Raw genomic sequence first — 17,602 nt, 5'->3', positions numbered from 1 at the left:
TGTGTAAACTGGAAGACTTGCTATTGGGCACCACTTCAATTTTATTGTAGACATTTTGGCCACTAATGATATTATATAATGAGGACAATTCAATTCTCTTATTCTCTACGTATTTCATGATCAAAAGATCTTTTGGCCCTATAATTGTGTGAAAATCATGGAATGTCTGTTGTAGGAAACAGTAGTGACATGAGAGGCGCTGCAGTTTTATTATACTGACAATAGATGGCTTCCTAGCATCAGTATTTATTCATGATATCTACGGTATGCGGTATGAAGTGCTTCAGAAATAACCTCATATGGTCATCCACTGTCAGACAGAAGCAATATATTTTTAATGAGCAATTGTACTTTGAAATAACTTATTAGAGTAAACTATCCTGTGTTTTTACATGTAGAATAACACTATTTTTTGCTATTTCTGTGTATTTAGATCAGTTTTCCACTCTGTGGGCTATGTGCCGATTCATGAAGACCAGTGTTGTTCACGCCGGTCTTGATGATAGGACTTGCTGGAGTCAGATGCAAGTATGCAGCGTCCAACCCGCAGCGTTTACTGATCGTCTACACATATCCCTAAGCTATGTGCACACGCTGCGGATTCACCCGTGGATTTGTATCTGCGGATCCGCAGGTAAAACCGCAGGTAAAGTGACCTGCGGTTTTACCTGCGGATTGGCCAGCGGTTTTCCCCTGCAGTTTGACACCTGGACAATGGAATAGGTGTCAAACCGCAGCGGAATCCGCAGAAAGAATTGACATGTCAATTGTTTCTGCGGATTTAAAACCGCAGCTTTTCCGCAGTGTTTTTTCACACAGCATGTGCACTGCGGATTGTAAATCCCATAGACTTTGTAGTGCTGGCGAAAACTATGTCAGAGAGTGGACCCTCTGGATCGCGGATCCGGAGCCCCTGGGCCGAGCATGCCAGGTGAAGACCGACCCCTATACAGGGACCGTTTGGGGCAGGACCACAGAGGACGGAGGCGCGACAGCCGGAACCAAGAGGGACGGCTCCACGAACAAAAGGCCTGGGGAGGCAGCGGACAGATATACTAGCAGGGACAGGTGGCTCAGGGAAGGACACAATACGGAATGGCAAGAGGAAGGATCAGGGCAACTGGAGACAGGGAACGGCCACAAGGAATGGAAGAAAGAAGAGCCTGGACAGACTGGGGGGAGCGAGGAGAACGACACAGAGGAAGGCAGGAAGGATAAGGCAGAGCTTGGACTAACTACAGGAGAACTGTAGGGGCCAGATTGTTACACAATCATCAGGCGTCCTCCTAACAGCGAGGACGCCTGAAATATACCAACCCCCGGAAGTGCGTGCCCCAGGCCAGCCCCTCAGCGCCGCCCACAGCTGGAGAGAGAGGACGGGAGGGGGCGTGCGCGCGACAGAGAGCGGGAGCCAGGAGCCGCCGTGAGGGAGCGTGGACGACGGGCGCGAGCCCGGACGGGAGCGCGCAGGTAGGGAAACGCTGCGGTGCGCGCTGCTACAGAAGGGGCATCGGCGGGCATAGCCGCCGATGTCACAGACTTACATGGTACTGTACACTGTGGAACTGCTGCGGATCCGCAGGGCCAAATCCGCTGTGGATCCACAGCAGAATCCGCAGCGTGTGCACATACCCTAAGGCTACGTGCACACGCTGCGGATTCAACTGCGGGTTTTCCTGCGGATTAGACTGCGGTTTCACACCTCTACTATGTTAAAGGTGTGAAACCGCTGCGGAATCCGCACAAACAATTGACATGCTGCGGTTTGTAAACCGCAGCAAAACCGCGCGGAAAAAACTGCAGTGTGAGCACAGCGGATTTGAAATGCCATAGGCTAACATGGTACTGTACCATGTCTGCGGAACTGCTGCGTTTCCGCAGGGCCAAAAACGCTGCGGAAACACAGCAGAATCCGCAACGTGTGTACATAGCCTTAGGGTCAAAGCTGTAAATATTGAGTCTTTGTATAAACTTGATGTACTTGTCAATAGAAGTTTAAAAACTTATTAACTGCTTATAATTGTACTTCAGTAACCATAGAAACATCTGAAATTAAAATTGACATCAGTCTCCAAATTTTTGGACACAGTTGGCATCTGGCTAGCATGAATCCAGATGGCTAGCATGAGTCAGGCTCAGCTCCTGTGCTGGCTTCATACTTCCCAAACTGACCTATGACAAAAATGTACACTGTAGATCAATGAGAGGTTAAAGGAAGGATGATATGATGCATTCTCCCGGTAATAGTGCAACCAATATCGGAAATATAAAGGGGTTATTCCTTAGTAGCAAAAGAGGTCTGCTCCACTCTTGTCCATTGCGGCCCAGCCTATACTTGAATGGGAATAAGTGCAATGCCTGCCACAGCCCATAGATAAGAGTGACACTGTCTCTTGGTCACAAAACGACCACGAGAGTATTGTTATTGGGAGTGCTGGAAAAAGTATATGTAAATATTAAAACAAAATATTCCATCTACGTAGCTAAAGTTGATCATTATGTAGAAGTATATGACAGTAGAGGACTCCAGGCTGACAGCTGTGCTTATTTTCTGCTGGTGAGGGTGTAGCAGGTGACGCTATGACAGTCTTTATTTGTGCTGCACAGATGAGTGATTCAGAATTATCTAACCATCGAGATATATTCTATGTACATAAGCTCTAGTCCTCCAATGGCTTATGAGAATGTAGAGTGTCACATATATTTCTCCCTCATACATTTGCAGTGTTTGTGAGTGACTCAGGGTGACGAGCCTTGAAGAAACATCATGTCTGTTAGTCCGAGTAACGTTCACAATGCACAAGGGAGTTACAGCCACCCAAGGTGCGAGCAGAGGCATTGCCCTCTTTACAAACGTAAAGGCTGTACAGCAATCATAGAAGGGGCGTGTGGGCTGAAAATAGAAAATCATCCAAAACTAGACTCATATTTGGACTTTGAAGAAGGCATTTTATTTTTCCTCTAAGTTAGATGGTAATCACGCAAAACCACTACATTCTTTTTGTCCAGAGTTGAATCTAGGTGTGCCTTCACCCAAGACACAAATTCAGTTTGGTACTCACTTCTTTACACAGCTTAAGTGGTTTGAGTAGTCGTCATGTGACTGCTCATATGAGATTTTCATACTTGCGTTCAGCATCGGACTGGAGTACCTTGGGCCCACCAGAGAAAAATCATTCTTGGGGCCCACCTTGCAGTTATATAGAAATAATACCAATTCTGCTGCAAAATGAGGTAATATCAAACAAAGTGTTTATTAGCCTACCACGGTAACCTTCAAAAGGAACCTGAAGACCCAACGCTTCCGACAAGCCTACAGCCTGCAGTGATCCTCAGTCTACTGAACCACCGCACGACCAGCTCTCCCCTCTCCTAGTGTGTCCTCACCCATCCCCTGTAGACTGTGAGAACTCGCGGGCAGGGCCCGCTCTCCTTCTGTACTTGTGTGTGCCTTATATTGATCATGTTTATTGTACTGGTCTATATCTGATCCTTGTTCACATGTAAAGTGCCATGCAATAAATGGCGCTATAATAGTGAACAATAATAATTAGCCAATAAATAGAGAGAGGTGATGTAGGGGGGTATGGAAATACAAGCAAGGATTTCAGAGCATGCACAGCGCTATTCACTGTAAGGAATGCTGTACACTGTGCACTTCATAAAGGGGCTGCAGATGCAGGAGGCCCACTTTGTGGGTGGCTGGGCCCACCAGAGGATTCTCTGGTGTCCAGGTGCCCCAGTCCGACCCTGTCTGCAGCGTCGGACTGGAACACCTTGGGCCCACCAGAGAAAATCATTCTTGGGGCCCACTATGTAGCTGCATAGAAAGGAATACAACACCACCAATTGTGCAGTAAAGTGCGCTAATATCAGGGTATAATATAAGGTAGTACATGTCTTAATTATGTAGCAGGAGTTGGGGTAGCCTCGCTCATAGAATATAAAGCAGCCCCCTCATATAGTATAATGCTGCCCTCTGACAGATATAGATATATAGAGACAGATATAGATATATAGAGACAGATAGATATAGAGATAGATAGATATAAAGATATATAGATATAGATAGATAGATATAGAGAGATAGAGATATAAAAAAAACCAAACCACAATACTCACCTCTCCTCCAGCTCCCACGCTGATGCCGGCTTCAATGTCAGGAGCTGCCCCGTCTGCCAGACACACAGCGGGTGCGCGATGAAGTGATGTCATCACGCACCGGCTGTGAGTCAGGAGCAGAGGGGACTGATGGGAGAGAGACGCTCTCTTCCACTGCAATTGAGGGAGGCGCCGGCTGCCTAGGTTGGGGAGCGGGGCCCCGGGGTGACTGGAGGCCGAGAGTGAAATGATATTCACTGCTGAAGCAGTGAATATTCATTTCTCTTTAGTAGTGGGGACAAGGGCTCCTGCCTCCTGACACCCGCTGCTGCTCTGCTGGCAGGACCCCCATAGCAGCTGTGTGGCACTGGCTGAGGGCCCCTGGAGCAGTGGGGGCCCTAGTCAACTGCTGGCCCTGTATACCAGCAGGTGCCAGGGCCCACCAGATGCCAGGGCCCACCGGAGAATCCTCCGGTTCTCCGGTGGGCCAGTCCGACGCTACCTGTGTGTAAATATAATGTCAGTGTACAAGTAATACAATGATCACTGGAGACATACACAGGAGTTCTGTATATAGTGTATAGTGTACAGGTAATACAGTGACTCACCAGTGACATTATACACAGGAGCTCTGCATATAGTCAGCGTACAGGTAATGCAAGGATCACCAGTGACATTATACACAGGAGCTCTGTATATACTATATAATGTAAGTGTCCAGGTAAAACACTGACTTACCAGTGACCTCTGTATTTGTAGCGATTCATCTTCGCTTTTCTTCCTCTTCCAGCCAGGACATGTTTGCTGCAGAAAATAACACACTATACTCGATCTCTTCTAGACCACATTCCCCACTTTTCCCCCCGACTTCTACACTTTATGTGTAAAGGTCAGCCAGGGCAGTAGTCGTGGCTGAGTATTTCGGGTTCGGGCGTTGTATACCCTGACCTCCCTCTACAGGAAAATGGTACCTCTTCTCTTGCATGGTACGGTCAAAACTCACCGTGCCGTCAGGGTCCCCTTTGCTACGCCGACTTGATGCTGATCCTTGATCCCAATGAATAGAGACACAGTCCAGGGCAACTCTTAACTGAGCAAATTTATTTACTTCAGGACACAGCACATCCACATAGTTTCCAGCATTTTCATCACAGTAAAGACAGCACATTACTTCATCTTTCCCTTCACTGTTCCTTGCAGTGTTTACGTTTGACGCAGCGTCTCAGATAGCTCTTCAGTGTCCTCCCTGTATAGCGTCACCACGGTGAAGCGCTCCCCAGCATGTTTCGCCCCGGACATCAGAGATTCAGCCCACGTAGCTTTCCACCACATTCTGGAGTGACCTGCCCGTACCATTTTACGGTAACCTTCAATCTTCCTCTGTTTCCTTACACTCTTTTCCACTTTATTGCTGGTTCTGCTGTACCGTGTTCTTCTCTGGATGGCTGGGCATCACCTTTAACATCACGGGGTAGTTAGGTAGCTCAGGCATATAGCCCACCCGAGCACAAAGGGGTCAGGCCTCTGACTGACTGACTGAAACAGGAAGATCATCCTGGCTTATTCGCCAGCTATCCCCTCCTACAGTTAACTCCTATGTGTCCTACAGCTACATCTACTGTGCAATGAGCTCAGTGCCCCATCTAGTGACCATAGCCCAGACTGCACTGTCCCTACCAAGTACAAGGTGCAGAAACATAACTTATGCTATATAAATAATACAGCAACATGAAATATACGATAATGCGCAACAATGGTATAACATATATATAAATATATATACAAGTACAACAGCAACATGGGGGTTTAAAGGGGTAAGACTCTCAACCCCTTACACATGTCTACATATTGATATTAGTCATGTATTATACTACAGCGCAGGCACCATTTTGATGAATGCAAACCTTTTTTTGTAACCCCACAAACACTCGGAGCACCAGAATCTCAATAACTGAAATTTACAAATACAGATTACACAACAACCACAAGATGCATTTCATCACCCAGGTCACCTCATTTTAATCAGTATAACAGCGTAGACCTGACACTGTCTGTACTTTACTGTTCACAATCCTGCTGACAGGTTCCCTTTAAATCTAAATTTTAATAAGTTTGTTCTTTTCTGCTCTAAACGTCCCCCAAACCCTGAGGACGGCGAGTATACCTTGGTTGTGTTTTGCTGTATGTGTATACAAAAGTAAAAGAAGAGCACCTATCAGGGGCTCAGAAAAGCTGGGTGGCATGTGTGCTAGTGTGTGACCCAGCGCAGGTGTCTCACTGGCCTATCAAAACAGTGACCGATAGCAGCAAACAGTGTGATGTGGATGTGAGAACTGTCTGCGGGGTGCGCTTAGGTGAGTGGACAAAAGAATAATGGAGGTTCACCTTTACAGTAACATCCCAGGGCAGGTGTGTCGTGAGCAAGTGGTGTTCAAGAAATATTGGTGGCAGTGGTTGTAACTTATCCTGACACACAATGTACAGGGAAATGGGAAAATTGTGAAAAAAATGCAATTCTGACCTTAATTATGTTTACAGCGTACATTATGTGGTAAAAATGACCATGTAATATGATTCTCCTCATCAGTATGATTACAGAGATACTAAACGTGCCCAGATTTTTAAATTATTTTAGTGGTAGAAAAAAAATCAAGACTTTGAAGTAAAAAAAATGTTGGAGTTTGTGTTGCCATTTTCCGAGACCCGAAGTTTTAATTTTTTCGTTCAATAGAGCTATGAGAGGGATTATTTTTTCGGAAGGCGAGACGTTATTATGGATATTACCTTGGGGTAGATATGACATTTTAGTTGCTTGTTACGTATTTTAAGTGGTATTGCAGCGACCAAAAAATACCGCAATGTTGGCGTTTTTACATTTTTTGTGTTTACCAATTGGGTTAATTATTTTTATATTTTGATAGCTCGGACTTTGCTGGATGCGGCGATATCACTTGACATTTTTTTTATGTTCATTTTCAATGGAGGAAAATTGAACTTTTATGAGTTTTTTTTCATATTTGTTTAAATCTTTTTTTGATGTTTTATTTTTATTTTCACTTCATTTATCGCTCCATAAGCTGTACAACATACAGGGGCTAATGGTGCAGCAGAAATGTGAACTTTTTGATGCTTTAATAATTTCCACTATAGTATATGGAGAGCATAAAAAACGCATGCAAAATTCCAATGAAGTCTCCAATTGTGGAACTGAAGCATTCCTCTACTACAAAAATGCATTCGAAAAAACTGCCACAAAAAAATACAATAAAAAGTTTTGATTGCTTTAGTGCGAATACCTATGGAAACAATGCAGCACTTCTGCACGTGTGAACATGGCCCAGGAGAGACTCTGGACAATTTGTACGTTCTACACCAGGTTCACACTTGGGGTTATTTATTTTTTTATCACTACTTAGAATTACAGACAAATTAAAAAAAGTGATCTGAGCCAATTATATGGAAAAAATACAATATTATTTAACATTTATTCTGAAGCTATATGAAATAATTCCGACTGCAGCAATGGTCTGTGCCCATCACGGGGGATCCGTGTTACCGGGAAGAGAGGAGGAGACATTCCTAGAAGGAGCTGACAATAGATACATCACATTATCTCACATATGAGGATACAGAATTATACAGGTTTGAAAATATCAAATAGAAAGATTTGCCTGTAAACAGGTAAAAAAGCAAAAACAGTAAATAACAAAGCAATGACTTGGGCTCTTGTACCGGTAAGTTTTTATACATCTCATCCCAATCCAGCTAACCCCTATCCGTACAGTGGCAGCTGGTATTGGATGGTCTGCCATGGGTAACATAACTAGTTCTCCTATATTAGACCCATTGCCATGTTCGTCTTTATGACATCACAGAAGCGTTGTCCACGAGTCATGGAATGTTCCGCAAGAACGGTCAGTGCGAGGCAAGCAGAGATAGAGAGGAGAGCTGAACACTAACCCAGAGCGACTTGTAAATCACTTTTTACTTGTTTTTTTTTTTTTTACTTTATTTCTTTTTTTTTGGGAGTGTTTTCTACCATCTGCACACACTTTTGTGTGTGTGGAGGGGAAGGCAGCCTAATGGCTGCTCCCGTAGCTGGAGGAAAGTTCCAACCACGGAGACGTCTCCCACATGCCAGGACATCCCCATATAGTCAGAGGCCTGAACACCACCAAAGGCCAACTGGCTTCACGGGGTATGTGATGGCAGCGCTTTATTATATCGTGTCATTTATTATATGCCTGTTCAAAACACCAGAAAAGGCAAAGGACCGATATTCCAGACTGAAAAGTCCACCACCATATCCTACAATGCCCGAAATAGGCCGATTTGTACAACCTGCAGCAAACATCAGCGCAGAGCCAGAGGGTATGAAGGAACGCCTGATACTCACCAGAACAGTAGATGAGGAAGAGACAACAGCCACATTGCCCAGGAGCCCATCCCCATGCACCTGGATGGAGCTAACTCCCTCTCAAGCACGTATACTCCTCAGTATGCCTTACGACCATCAACCGCGTATTAAGGTGACTGCTAAACAAGGCTACAATCCTACACCACACCTGCCAGTCAGCTATACCACTGGAAAGATCATGCAAGTAATGCTGATGAGCCCACAGGATGTACAACGTGCCTACAAGAGAGATTTGGGTTTCCTTCCAAGTCCTAGGAAGATCATTCTCCCGAGAAGAGAATTCCGCGGCACTTTCATTTAGCCGGCGGAAAATGTAGTGGCGAGTTGCTTGCAGCAAGCACATACCATCTTCTGCACAGCTGCTTCTCAGACAGATTTTCCGGTTTTGACTATGGCTTGATCAATGGATTATGTTTCTATACTGCCGCCTGCCCTGACCTTTGCTTGCTCAATGGATTATGTTTTTGAACTGCCGCCTACCCTGACCTCTGCTTGCTCAATGGATTATGTTTCTGCACTGCCACCTGCCTTGACCTCTGCTTGCTCAGTGGATTATGTTTTTGAACTGCCGCCTACCCTGACCTCTGCTTGCTCAATGGATTATGTTTTTGAACTGACGCCTGCCCTGACCTCTGCTTGCTCAATGGATTATGTTTCTGCACTGCCGCCTGCCTGACCTCTGCTTGCTCAATGGATTATGTTTTTGAACTGCCGCCTGCCCTGACCTCAGCTTGCTCAATGGATTATGTTTCTGCACTGCCGACTACCCTGACCTCAGCTTGCTCAATGGATTATGCTTCTGCACTGCCACCTGCCCTGACCTCTGCTTGTTTCCGGTTATTAATCTGTGATACTAATAAAAATGTATATTATTCTGCACTATATGGACTGTGGTTCGTTTTTTTCCTTTCGTTTTATGGTTGTTTCCGGTTATGTTTTTGCACTGCTGCCTGCCCTGACCTCTGCTTGATTCCGGTTATGTTTCTGCACTGCTGCCTGCCCTGACCTTTGCTTGTTTCTGACTACTCATTTGCCTGCTGATTTTGTACTTCTTCCTCAATGCCTGCACTTTTAAGACCCCAGTAGAGCTAATTTATATAAATCCTGCATCCTAACAATAAAGCCGGGTTATAGAGCTTCTGATCACAATGGTAGGATGATGCCTCAATGTGAAGAAGGGTAGTACCAGTTCTTCACCTAACAGTATGGAATGCTTATCTAAAAAAATGATAAAGGAACAGTACAGTATAGACAAAGGTCCCATAAACTCAACAAGAACAAACCATAAAGAACTTTAAGCATAAACATATGAGACAACAAACCAAGTGGCTCAGAATACCACATCCGACCCAACCAGCAGTTTTGTTGAAGGTATTTTCCTCTGAACTTTCGTTAAGAGGGTACAACATCTCAAATACATTAGACTGGTGTGGGTCTCCAACCATTTAGGAACCCTCAAATTAATAGTACAGGGGTCTTGAATCAGCCACAAAATTGCTTCAGGAAGAATTGGGTGGAGCACTGGTTTCATATGTACCCTGCCGCTCATGTCAAGGTCTATGAAAATAACCAAACACAAGGCTGAGTACTCAGATCTTATAGGAACCCCCCCAATAGTGAATGGCCATCTGTCCATTCATAGTTCCCCAGGTCTGTAGACAGATGCGGGTTTCACGTCCGGGACCTCTGCCTATCAGACATTTATAGAATATTTTATGGATAACACATAAAGGTATGGGAAAACTCCTTTTGTAAATAGTGCGCCTCAAGTTTCTTCTGCTGTTTGCAGTGGAATGTAGTCATCATAGCTAATATGAGGGAAGGATTCCTGAGAGGGGGTATACATCTACTATATCCATATTCTGTGGATATCTACCCTAATAAAGCTTATGGACGGTGAGTGCAGTGATGAGACCGACCCTTTATCAACATGTTCTGTCCCACAAACTAATGTAGTACACTGCACTGACCGCCGATAGACTTTATTCTCCAAAGACAATTTAAGTTTGTTATATGTATTAAAATACTTTTTTTTCCCCAGAATTATCTAAGAATTATCGACAAGGAAAATGGACTCAAGATAAAGCTTAGAAACATATATTTCTTTACAGCTCCTGATATAGGTATTGCGGTCTTTAAAAACAGTAGTCCCCAACTTCTGCCTCCTCAGCAAGTTATCCCCTAGCCATTGGTAGATCATAACTTGCTGATTACGGGTGTTTCACTGCCAGGACCCCCACCAATCCTAAGAACAGGGTGTCTGGAACAAGCGGCTGTTAAGAATGCGCAACAACACTTCTTTCATTATGGGACAATGATGGGGCTGATGTGCTGATGATGGACTATGATGGGGCTGATGTGCTGATGATGGACTATGATGGGGCTGATGTGCTGATGATGGACTATGATGGGGCTGATGTGCTGATGATGGACTATGATGGGGTTGATGTGCTGATGATGGACTATGATGGGGCTGATGTGCTGATGATGAACTATGATTGGGATGATGAAGTCTGCAATAACAGAGCATAGCAGTACAACCCCTTAGCCTGGAGTGCCCTAACAAATAGCTGGGGAGGGTCCGAGCTCACAGTCAGACCTTAGAAGAAGAGTTAATAGTTTTGTTTCTTCTGTCTTAAAGGAAAAAAAAGGCTTACAGTATATACTCGCGTATAAGTCGAGATTTTCAGCCCATTTTTTGGGGCTGAAAGTCCCCCTCTCGGCTTATACGCGAGTCATATACTGGGGGTCGGCCAGGGAGGGGGAGCGGGGGGTGTCGGAGATCATGCTCACCTCTCCTGGCATGTTTCTGCAGCCCCCCGTGCTTATTCCATCTTCTCGGCGCTGTTCTTCCTGCTTTCAGCGGTCACGTGGTACGCTCATTACCCTCATTAATATGCACATATGTAATGAGCGGCACCACGAGACCGCAGAAAGGAGGAAGAACAGCACTGAGAAGATGGAACAAGCACGGGGGGCTGCAGAGACATGCCAGGAGAGGTGAGTATAACAGGGGGAGCCATATTGACCTGTGCCCCATTCCACCGCTGCGCATCGCTCTGCTGTCTTGCTTCCTCTGGCAGTGACGTTAAGGTCAGAGGGTGCCATGACGTAGTTAGCAGGCGCCCTCTGCCTGAACAGTCACTGCAGAGCCAGCAACGCTGAGGAGCAGCAGCTGCAGCAGTGACAAGGTGAGTATATAGTTTTTTCTTTTTTTTAATTGAGGCTGCGGCAGCAGCATTGTAAGGGGCCACTAATCACTGTGCAGCAATACAAGGGGCCACTCATCACTGCAGCATTATAAGGGGCCACTCATCACTGTGCAGCATTATAAGGGGCCACTCATCACTGTGCAGCATTATAAGGGGCCACTCATCACCGTGCAGCATTATAAGGGGCCACTCATCACCGTGCAGCATTATAAGGGGCCACTCATCACCATGCAGCATAATAAGGAGCCACTAATCACTGCAGCATTTCAAGGGGCCACTATTCACTTTGCAGCATTATAAGGGGCCACTAATCACTGTGCAGCATTATAAGGGGCCACTCATCACTGTGCAGCATTACAAGGGGCCACTCATCACTGTGCAGCATTACAAGGGGCCACTCATCACTGTGCAGCATTACAAGGGGCCACTAATCACTGTGCAGCATTACAAGGGGCCACTAATCACTGTGCAGCATTACAAGGGGCCACTAATCACTGTGCAGCATTACAAGGGGCCACTAATCACTGTGCAGCATTATATGGGGCCAGTAATCACTGTGGAGCATTATATGGGGCCACTCATCACTGTGCTGCATTATAAGAGGCCACTCATCACTGTGCAGCATTATAAGGGGGCCTCTCATCACTGTGCAGCATTATACGGGGCCACTAATCACTGTGCAGCATTACAAAGGGCCACTAATCACCGTGCAGCATAATAAGGGGCCACTAATCACTGCAGCATTTCAAGGGGCCACTAATCACTGTGCAGCATTATAAGTGGCCACTAATCACCGTGCAGCATTGTAAGGGGCCACTAATCAATGTGCAGCATTATAAGGGGCCACTAATCACTGTGCAGCATTATAAGGGGCCACTAATCACTGTGCAGCATTATAAGGGGTCACTAACCAATGTGCAGCATTATAAGGGGCCACTAATCATTGTGCAGCATTATAAGGGGCCACTCTCCATGCAGCATTTTAAGGGGCCACTAATCACTGTGCAGCATTATAAGGGGCCACCAATCACTGTGCAGCATTATATGGGGCATATGTTATTATGGACCATGTTATAGGGCTACCATTATTCACTGTGCAGCATTATTAGGCATATTTTTGTATGGAGCATCTTATGGAACCCATCATGAACTTTATGGAGCATTATATGGGGCCATCATGAACTTTATGGAGCATCTTATGGGGCCCATTTTATTTTTGAAATTTACCAGTAGCTTCGGCATTTTCCACCTTAGGTTTATACGCGAGTCAATAAGTTTTCCCAGTTTTTTGTGACAAAATTAGGGTGGTCGGCTTATACATGGGTCGGCTTATACACGAGTATATACGGACTTCTAAAGAAAATTGCCCCCAAGTTATTTTGAGCGACCCCGCCTGCTGTACCATCCTTGTGATTTACGAGAACGTTTCTCACTTCCTGCTAGGACAGCGGAAACCCAAGGAGTAAAGAGAGAAGGTCCTTATGGCTGCATGGAGTAATGCTGGAAATCTCTAAATCTGCGGGGACAACAGAGACTTTAGAAGAAGGCAAACCAAGGTTTAGTGCTAGCACTAGTGTGAGAGAAGGTTTATACTACAGGACAGAAGTGCTGTAACAGGAAAGAACCTAACAAATAAAAAAGATTGTAGACAAACCAGATTTTGCTATCTATTCATGTCATTGCCTTCCATATTACAGAGAAATTTCCCTAAATCCGGTATCTGATAATCCACAATGATGTATATTCAGGGTCGAACTGGGGTGTCTGGGGCCCACCAGGGGAATGGACTCTAGGGCCCCATCTTACAGCTATATGCTAATATCTGTCAGTCGTTATCCCCATTATAGTGGAGCATCGGCCGTAAAACACAGGCGGCTCCTGCACATCTACTGTGCACCCCCATAACTGGGATGTATAATTACGGTAGTTTACATTAATGTGGTTCTTTGGTTAAAACAATTTATCACTGATCCATGGGCTCTATAGGATAGCTGATCGCATACGTCCGACCATTAGAAACTGCACCGACCGGAAGAATGAGAAAGTTTTATCGTTGATAGGACACTTATCCCCATTTTAAACTGGAGCAGCAGGTTAGATATCTGACCGAAGCTGCATTCATTCTCTTTGGAGCTTCTATAAAAATACAAGTGCAGCCACTGAGGGAATGAATGGATCAGTGGTCAAGTCGGACATGCCACTCCAGTCTAATGGGGATAAAAAGTTCCACATTTTGCTGAATGGGTCCAAGTAGTTAGACCCCCCCAATCAATACGTTATCACTTGTCCTGTGAATAGGAGATTACGTTTTTCCACAGGAAACCCCTGTAAGTGCATCTCTGCCGCTGTTTACAAAGTATTTAATCTCTAATGGAAATAAAGAATATTCTCCTAATTAATATCAGAGAAGACTAATGACCGTCAAACACAACACAATCCACTGTACCAAGACTAATAATACCACATACAGGGGAGAAATACCACCACACCATGACCAGACCACATAGTACCCGCATCATATCACATAAAAGGCACAAATACAACAACACCATGACCAGACCACATATTACCACCACATAGTGACCGAATAATATGACATATTACCAGCATATAGGGACCAAATAATAATTCATACACAGAGAAATACTTCCACACTGTGAACAGTCCACAAATTACCACCACTTATTGATGGAATACTACAGTACTGATTATGAATACAAACCACAATAATAACAACACTGTTATTACCACCAGTGACATTATACACAGTACCTCTGTATATAGTGTCAGTGTACAGGTAATACAGTGATTACCAGTGACATTATACACAGGAGCTCAGTGATCACTGGCAACATTATTGTCAAGGTTTGCTCAGCTTGTGGGATTAGGTAGTTCAGAGGTTAATGTGGATGGCCTCACTCTGAGATTCTGGGAGGCTTTTTAAAGCCTCATTGTGGGCTCATTCCTCATCGTTTATACTCAGACCCTTGGCCGAGTGTGTGTGACCCTGGTGTGCTTTGTGACTGTAATACTTTATGCTTGTTTGGTTTTGATCTGGTTCTGTCCCTGTTACGAGTTCTGCCTGTCCCTCTTGTACTGCGTTGCTATCTCTGTGTATGACTCATTGCCTATGACCTGACTATTCTCTGATTGCCCCTCTTGTACTGTGCAGCTATCTCCATGTATGACTCATTGCTTACGTTCTGACTACTCTCTGCTCGCCCCTCTGGTATCGCGCCGCCCTCTCCATGTATGACCGCCCGTTTGTCTGACCTGAGTTCCCCTCGCCTCTACTCCAGGATTCCTGTAGTAGAGTCCTACAATCATCTTCAGAAGTGGGACACTAAGCCCCGCCCCCTGTGGTCACATGATCGTAGGTCCTTGTACTTCTTACTACCTTCAGCATCGCAGGTCCCATCTGCCTCAACTTTCCCTGCAGTATCGGACCCCGGGCCCTCCCGCAGTAGGGGTGAGTCACGCTGCTCAGCCGTGGCAGTTCGCCGACGCTGACAGGATCCTGATATTTATACACAGAAGATCTGCATACAGTGTCAGTGTAATACAGTGACCACCAGTGAAATTATACACAGGAGCTTTTGGAAGTGCATTGAGCAGCAGGGTGGTTTGCTGGTGAAGGGAAAAAAAATCTCTTTAAATCTTCTGCCTGAGCGAGTTTACATGAGCTGAGTGTGACCTGAGCGTAAGTGCGAACGGTGGTAAGTGTGTGACTTGTGATTCAGTGATTTTGGATTCAGGGAGTTTGCAAAGGAGGTATTACTGAATTGCTGTTATATTTTATTAATACTTTTTATTTATTTTTACTTATCTTTTCTGTCTGGTGCAATCCCCATTAGGAATGTGCTCCACTATTGCCAATGCCATCCAGTGTACGTCTTGCCGCATGTACACAATCCTTGATCAGCCAGTCGAGGGTGCATACTGCTGTGCGAGATGTGAGCACATTGTGCATTTGGAAGCCCAGATACTGGATTTAAATGTGCAGCTGGCAACACTGAGATCAATAGACAATATGGAAAGGAGACTTCTACTCACTGAGCAGACGCTCAATGAGATAGATGAGGGGGGGATGCTAGGTTGGAGCTGCAGGACAGTGAAGCAGTAAGATGGGTGACAGTTAGAAGGTGGGGTAGACAGAAGAGTGCCAGGGAGGCTAGTCCTGATCTGGCACAACCCAATAAGTTTGGCAGATGAGGGGAGTGTCAGTGCAGGGGTAGCACTGCTGCAGCAAGGCATGTCCTCTGAAAGCCAGAGGAGTATATGCTCGAGTAAGGGGAGAAATAGGAGAGCAGGGCAGGACAGACAGGTGCTGGTAGTGGGGGACTCAATTATTAGGGGAACAGATAGGGCAATCTGTCACAAAGAAAGGGATCGTCGAACGGTGTGCTGCCTATCTGGCGCGCAAGTCTGACACATCGCTGACCGGGTTGACAGATTACTGGGAGGGGCTGGTGAGGATCCAGCGGTCATGGTGCACATTGGTACAAATGACACAGAGGTAGGTGGAAGGTCCTTAAAGATGATTTCAGGGAATTAGGCTGCAATCTTAAGGCAAGGACCTCCAAGGTAGTATTTTTGGAAATATTTCCTGTATCACGTGCCACGCCAGAGAGGAGATTAGGGAAGTTAATAAGTGGTTCAAGAATTAGTGTAGGAAGGAGGGGTTTGGGTTCCTGGAGAACTGGGCCGACTTCTCAGTTGGCTACAGGTTCTACGCTAGGGACGGGCTGCACCTCAATGGGGAGGGTGCAGCTGTGCTGGGGGAAAAAATGGCTAGAAGGGTGGAGGAGTGTTTAAACTTGGAACTAGGGGAGGGTATTCATTTTATAAGAGGGGAAGACTGTGCAGATAGAGACCTGGGCACAAATAATGAAATTGGGGGTGGTAGTGGCATGGGGGGTGAGGTTAGAACAGTTAATAATTTAAGAAATAGAGGTACAGACATACATAAAGTGCATGTATACAAATGCCAGAAGCCTCGCCAACAAAATGGAGGACTTAGAATTAATTTTGTTGGAAGATAAGGTATATTGCACCCTCTCATAGGGTATAAGGCTGCCCCCTCATAGGGTATAATGCTTCCCCCCCCCTCATAGGGTATAATGCACCCCCTCATAGGGTATAATGCTGCCCCCTCATAGGGTATAACACTAGATAGATAGATATGTGATAATTAGATGTATAGATAGATAGATAATAGATAGATAGATCTATGGATAGATAGATAGATATAAAGATATAAAGATAATAGATAGTGAAAGATATAGGTAGCTATAGAGATAGATAGACCTAGATAGATATAGATAGATAAATAGATAGATAGGGGATAAATAGATATATGGATAGCTAGATAGATAGATATAAAGATAATAGATAGTGATAGCTATAGATAGGTATATAGATAGATAGATAGGGGATAAATAGATAGATCTATGGATAGATGATATATAGATGGATAGATAGATATAAAAATAATAGATAGAGATAGATGTAGATAGGTATAGAGATAGATGGATATAGACTATTTATATCTATCTATATCTACCTCTATATGTATCTATCTATCTATCTATCTATTTTTATCTATCTCTATATCTAAGATAGAGACAGATAGATATAGAGATAGAGATATAGATATACAGATAGAAATAGATAGATATAGAGATATATAGATATAGAGACAGATAGATATAGAGATAGATAGAGATAGATATAGAGAGATATAAAAAACAAACCACAATACTCACCTCTCCTCCTGCTCCCACGCTGATGACTGCTTCAGTGTCAGCAGCTGACCCGTCTGCCAGACACACAGCGGGTGCGCGATGAAGTGACGTCATCGCGCATCGGCTGT

Source organism: Dendrobates tinctorius, unplaced genomic scaffold, assembly GCF_039654945.1.
Source record: "Dendrobates tinctorius isolate UK_male_01 unplaced genomic scaffold, ASM3965494v1 ptg000123l, whole genome shotgun sequence".
In the NCBI taxonomy this organism is placed as follows: Eukaryota; Metazoa; Chordata; class Amphibia; order Anura; family Dendrobatidae; genus Dendrobates; species Dendrobates tinctorius.
Note: the sequence above shows the minus strand (reverse complement) of the source record.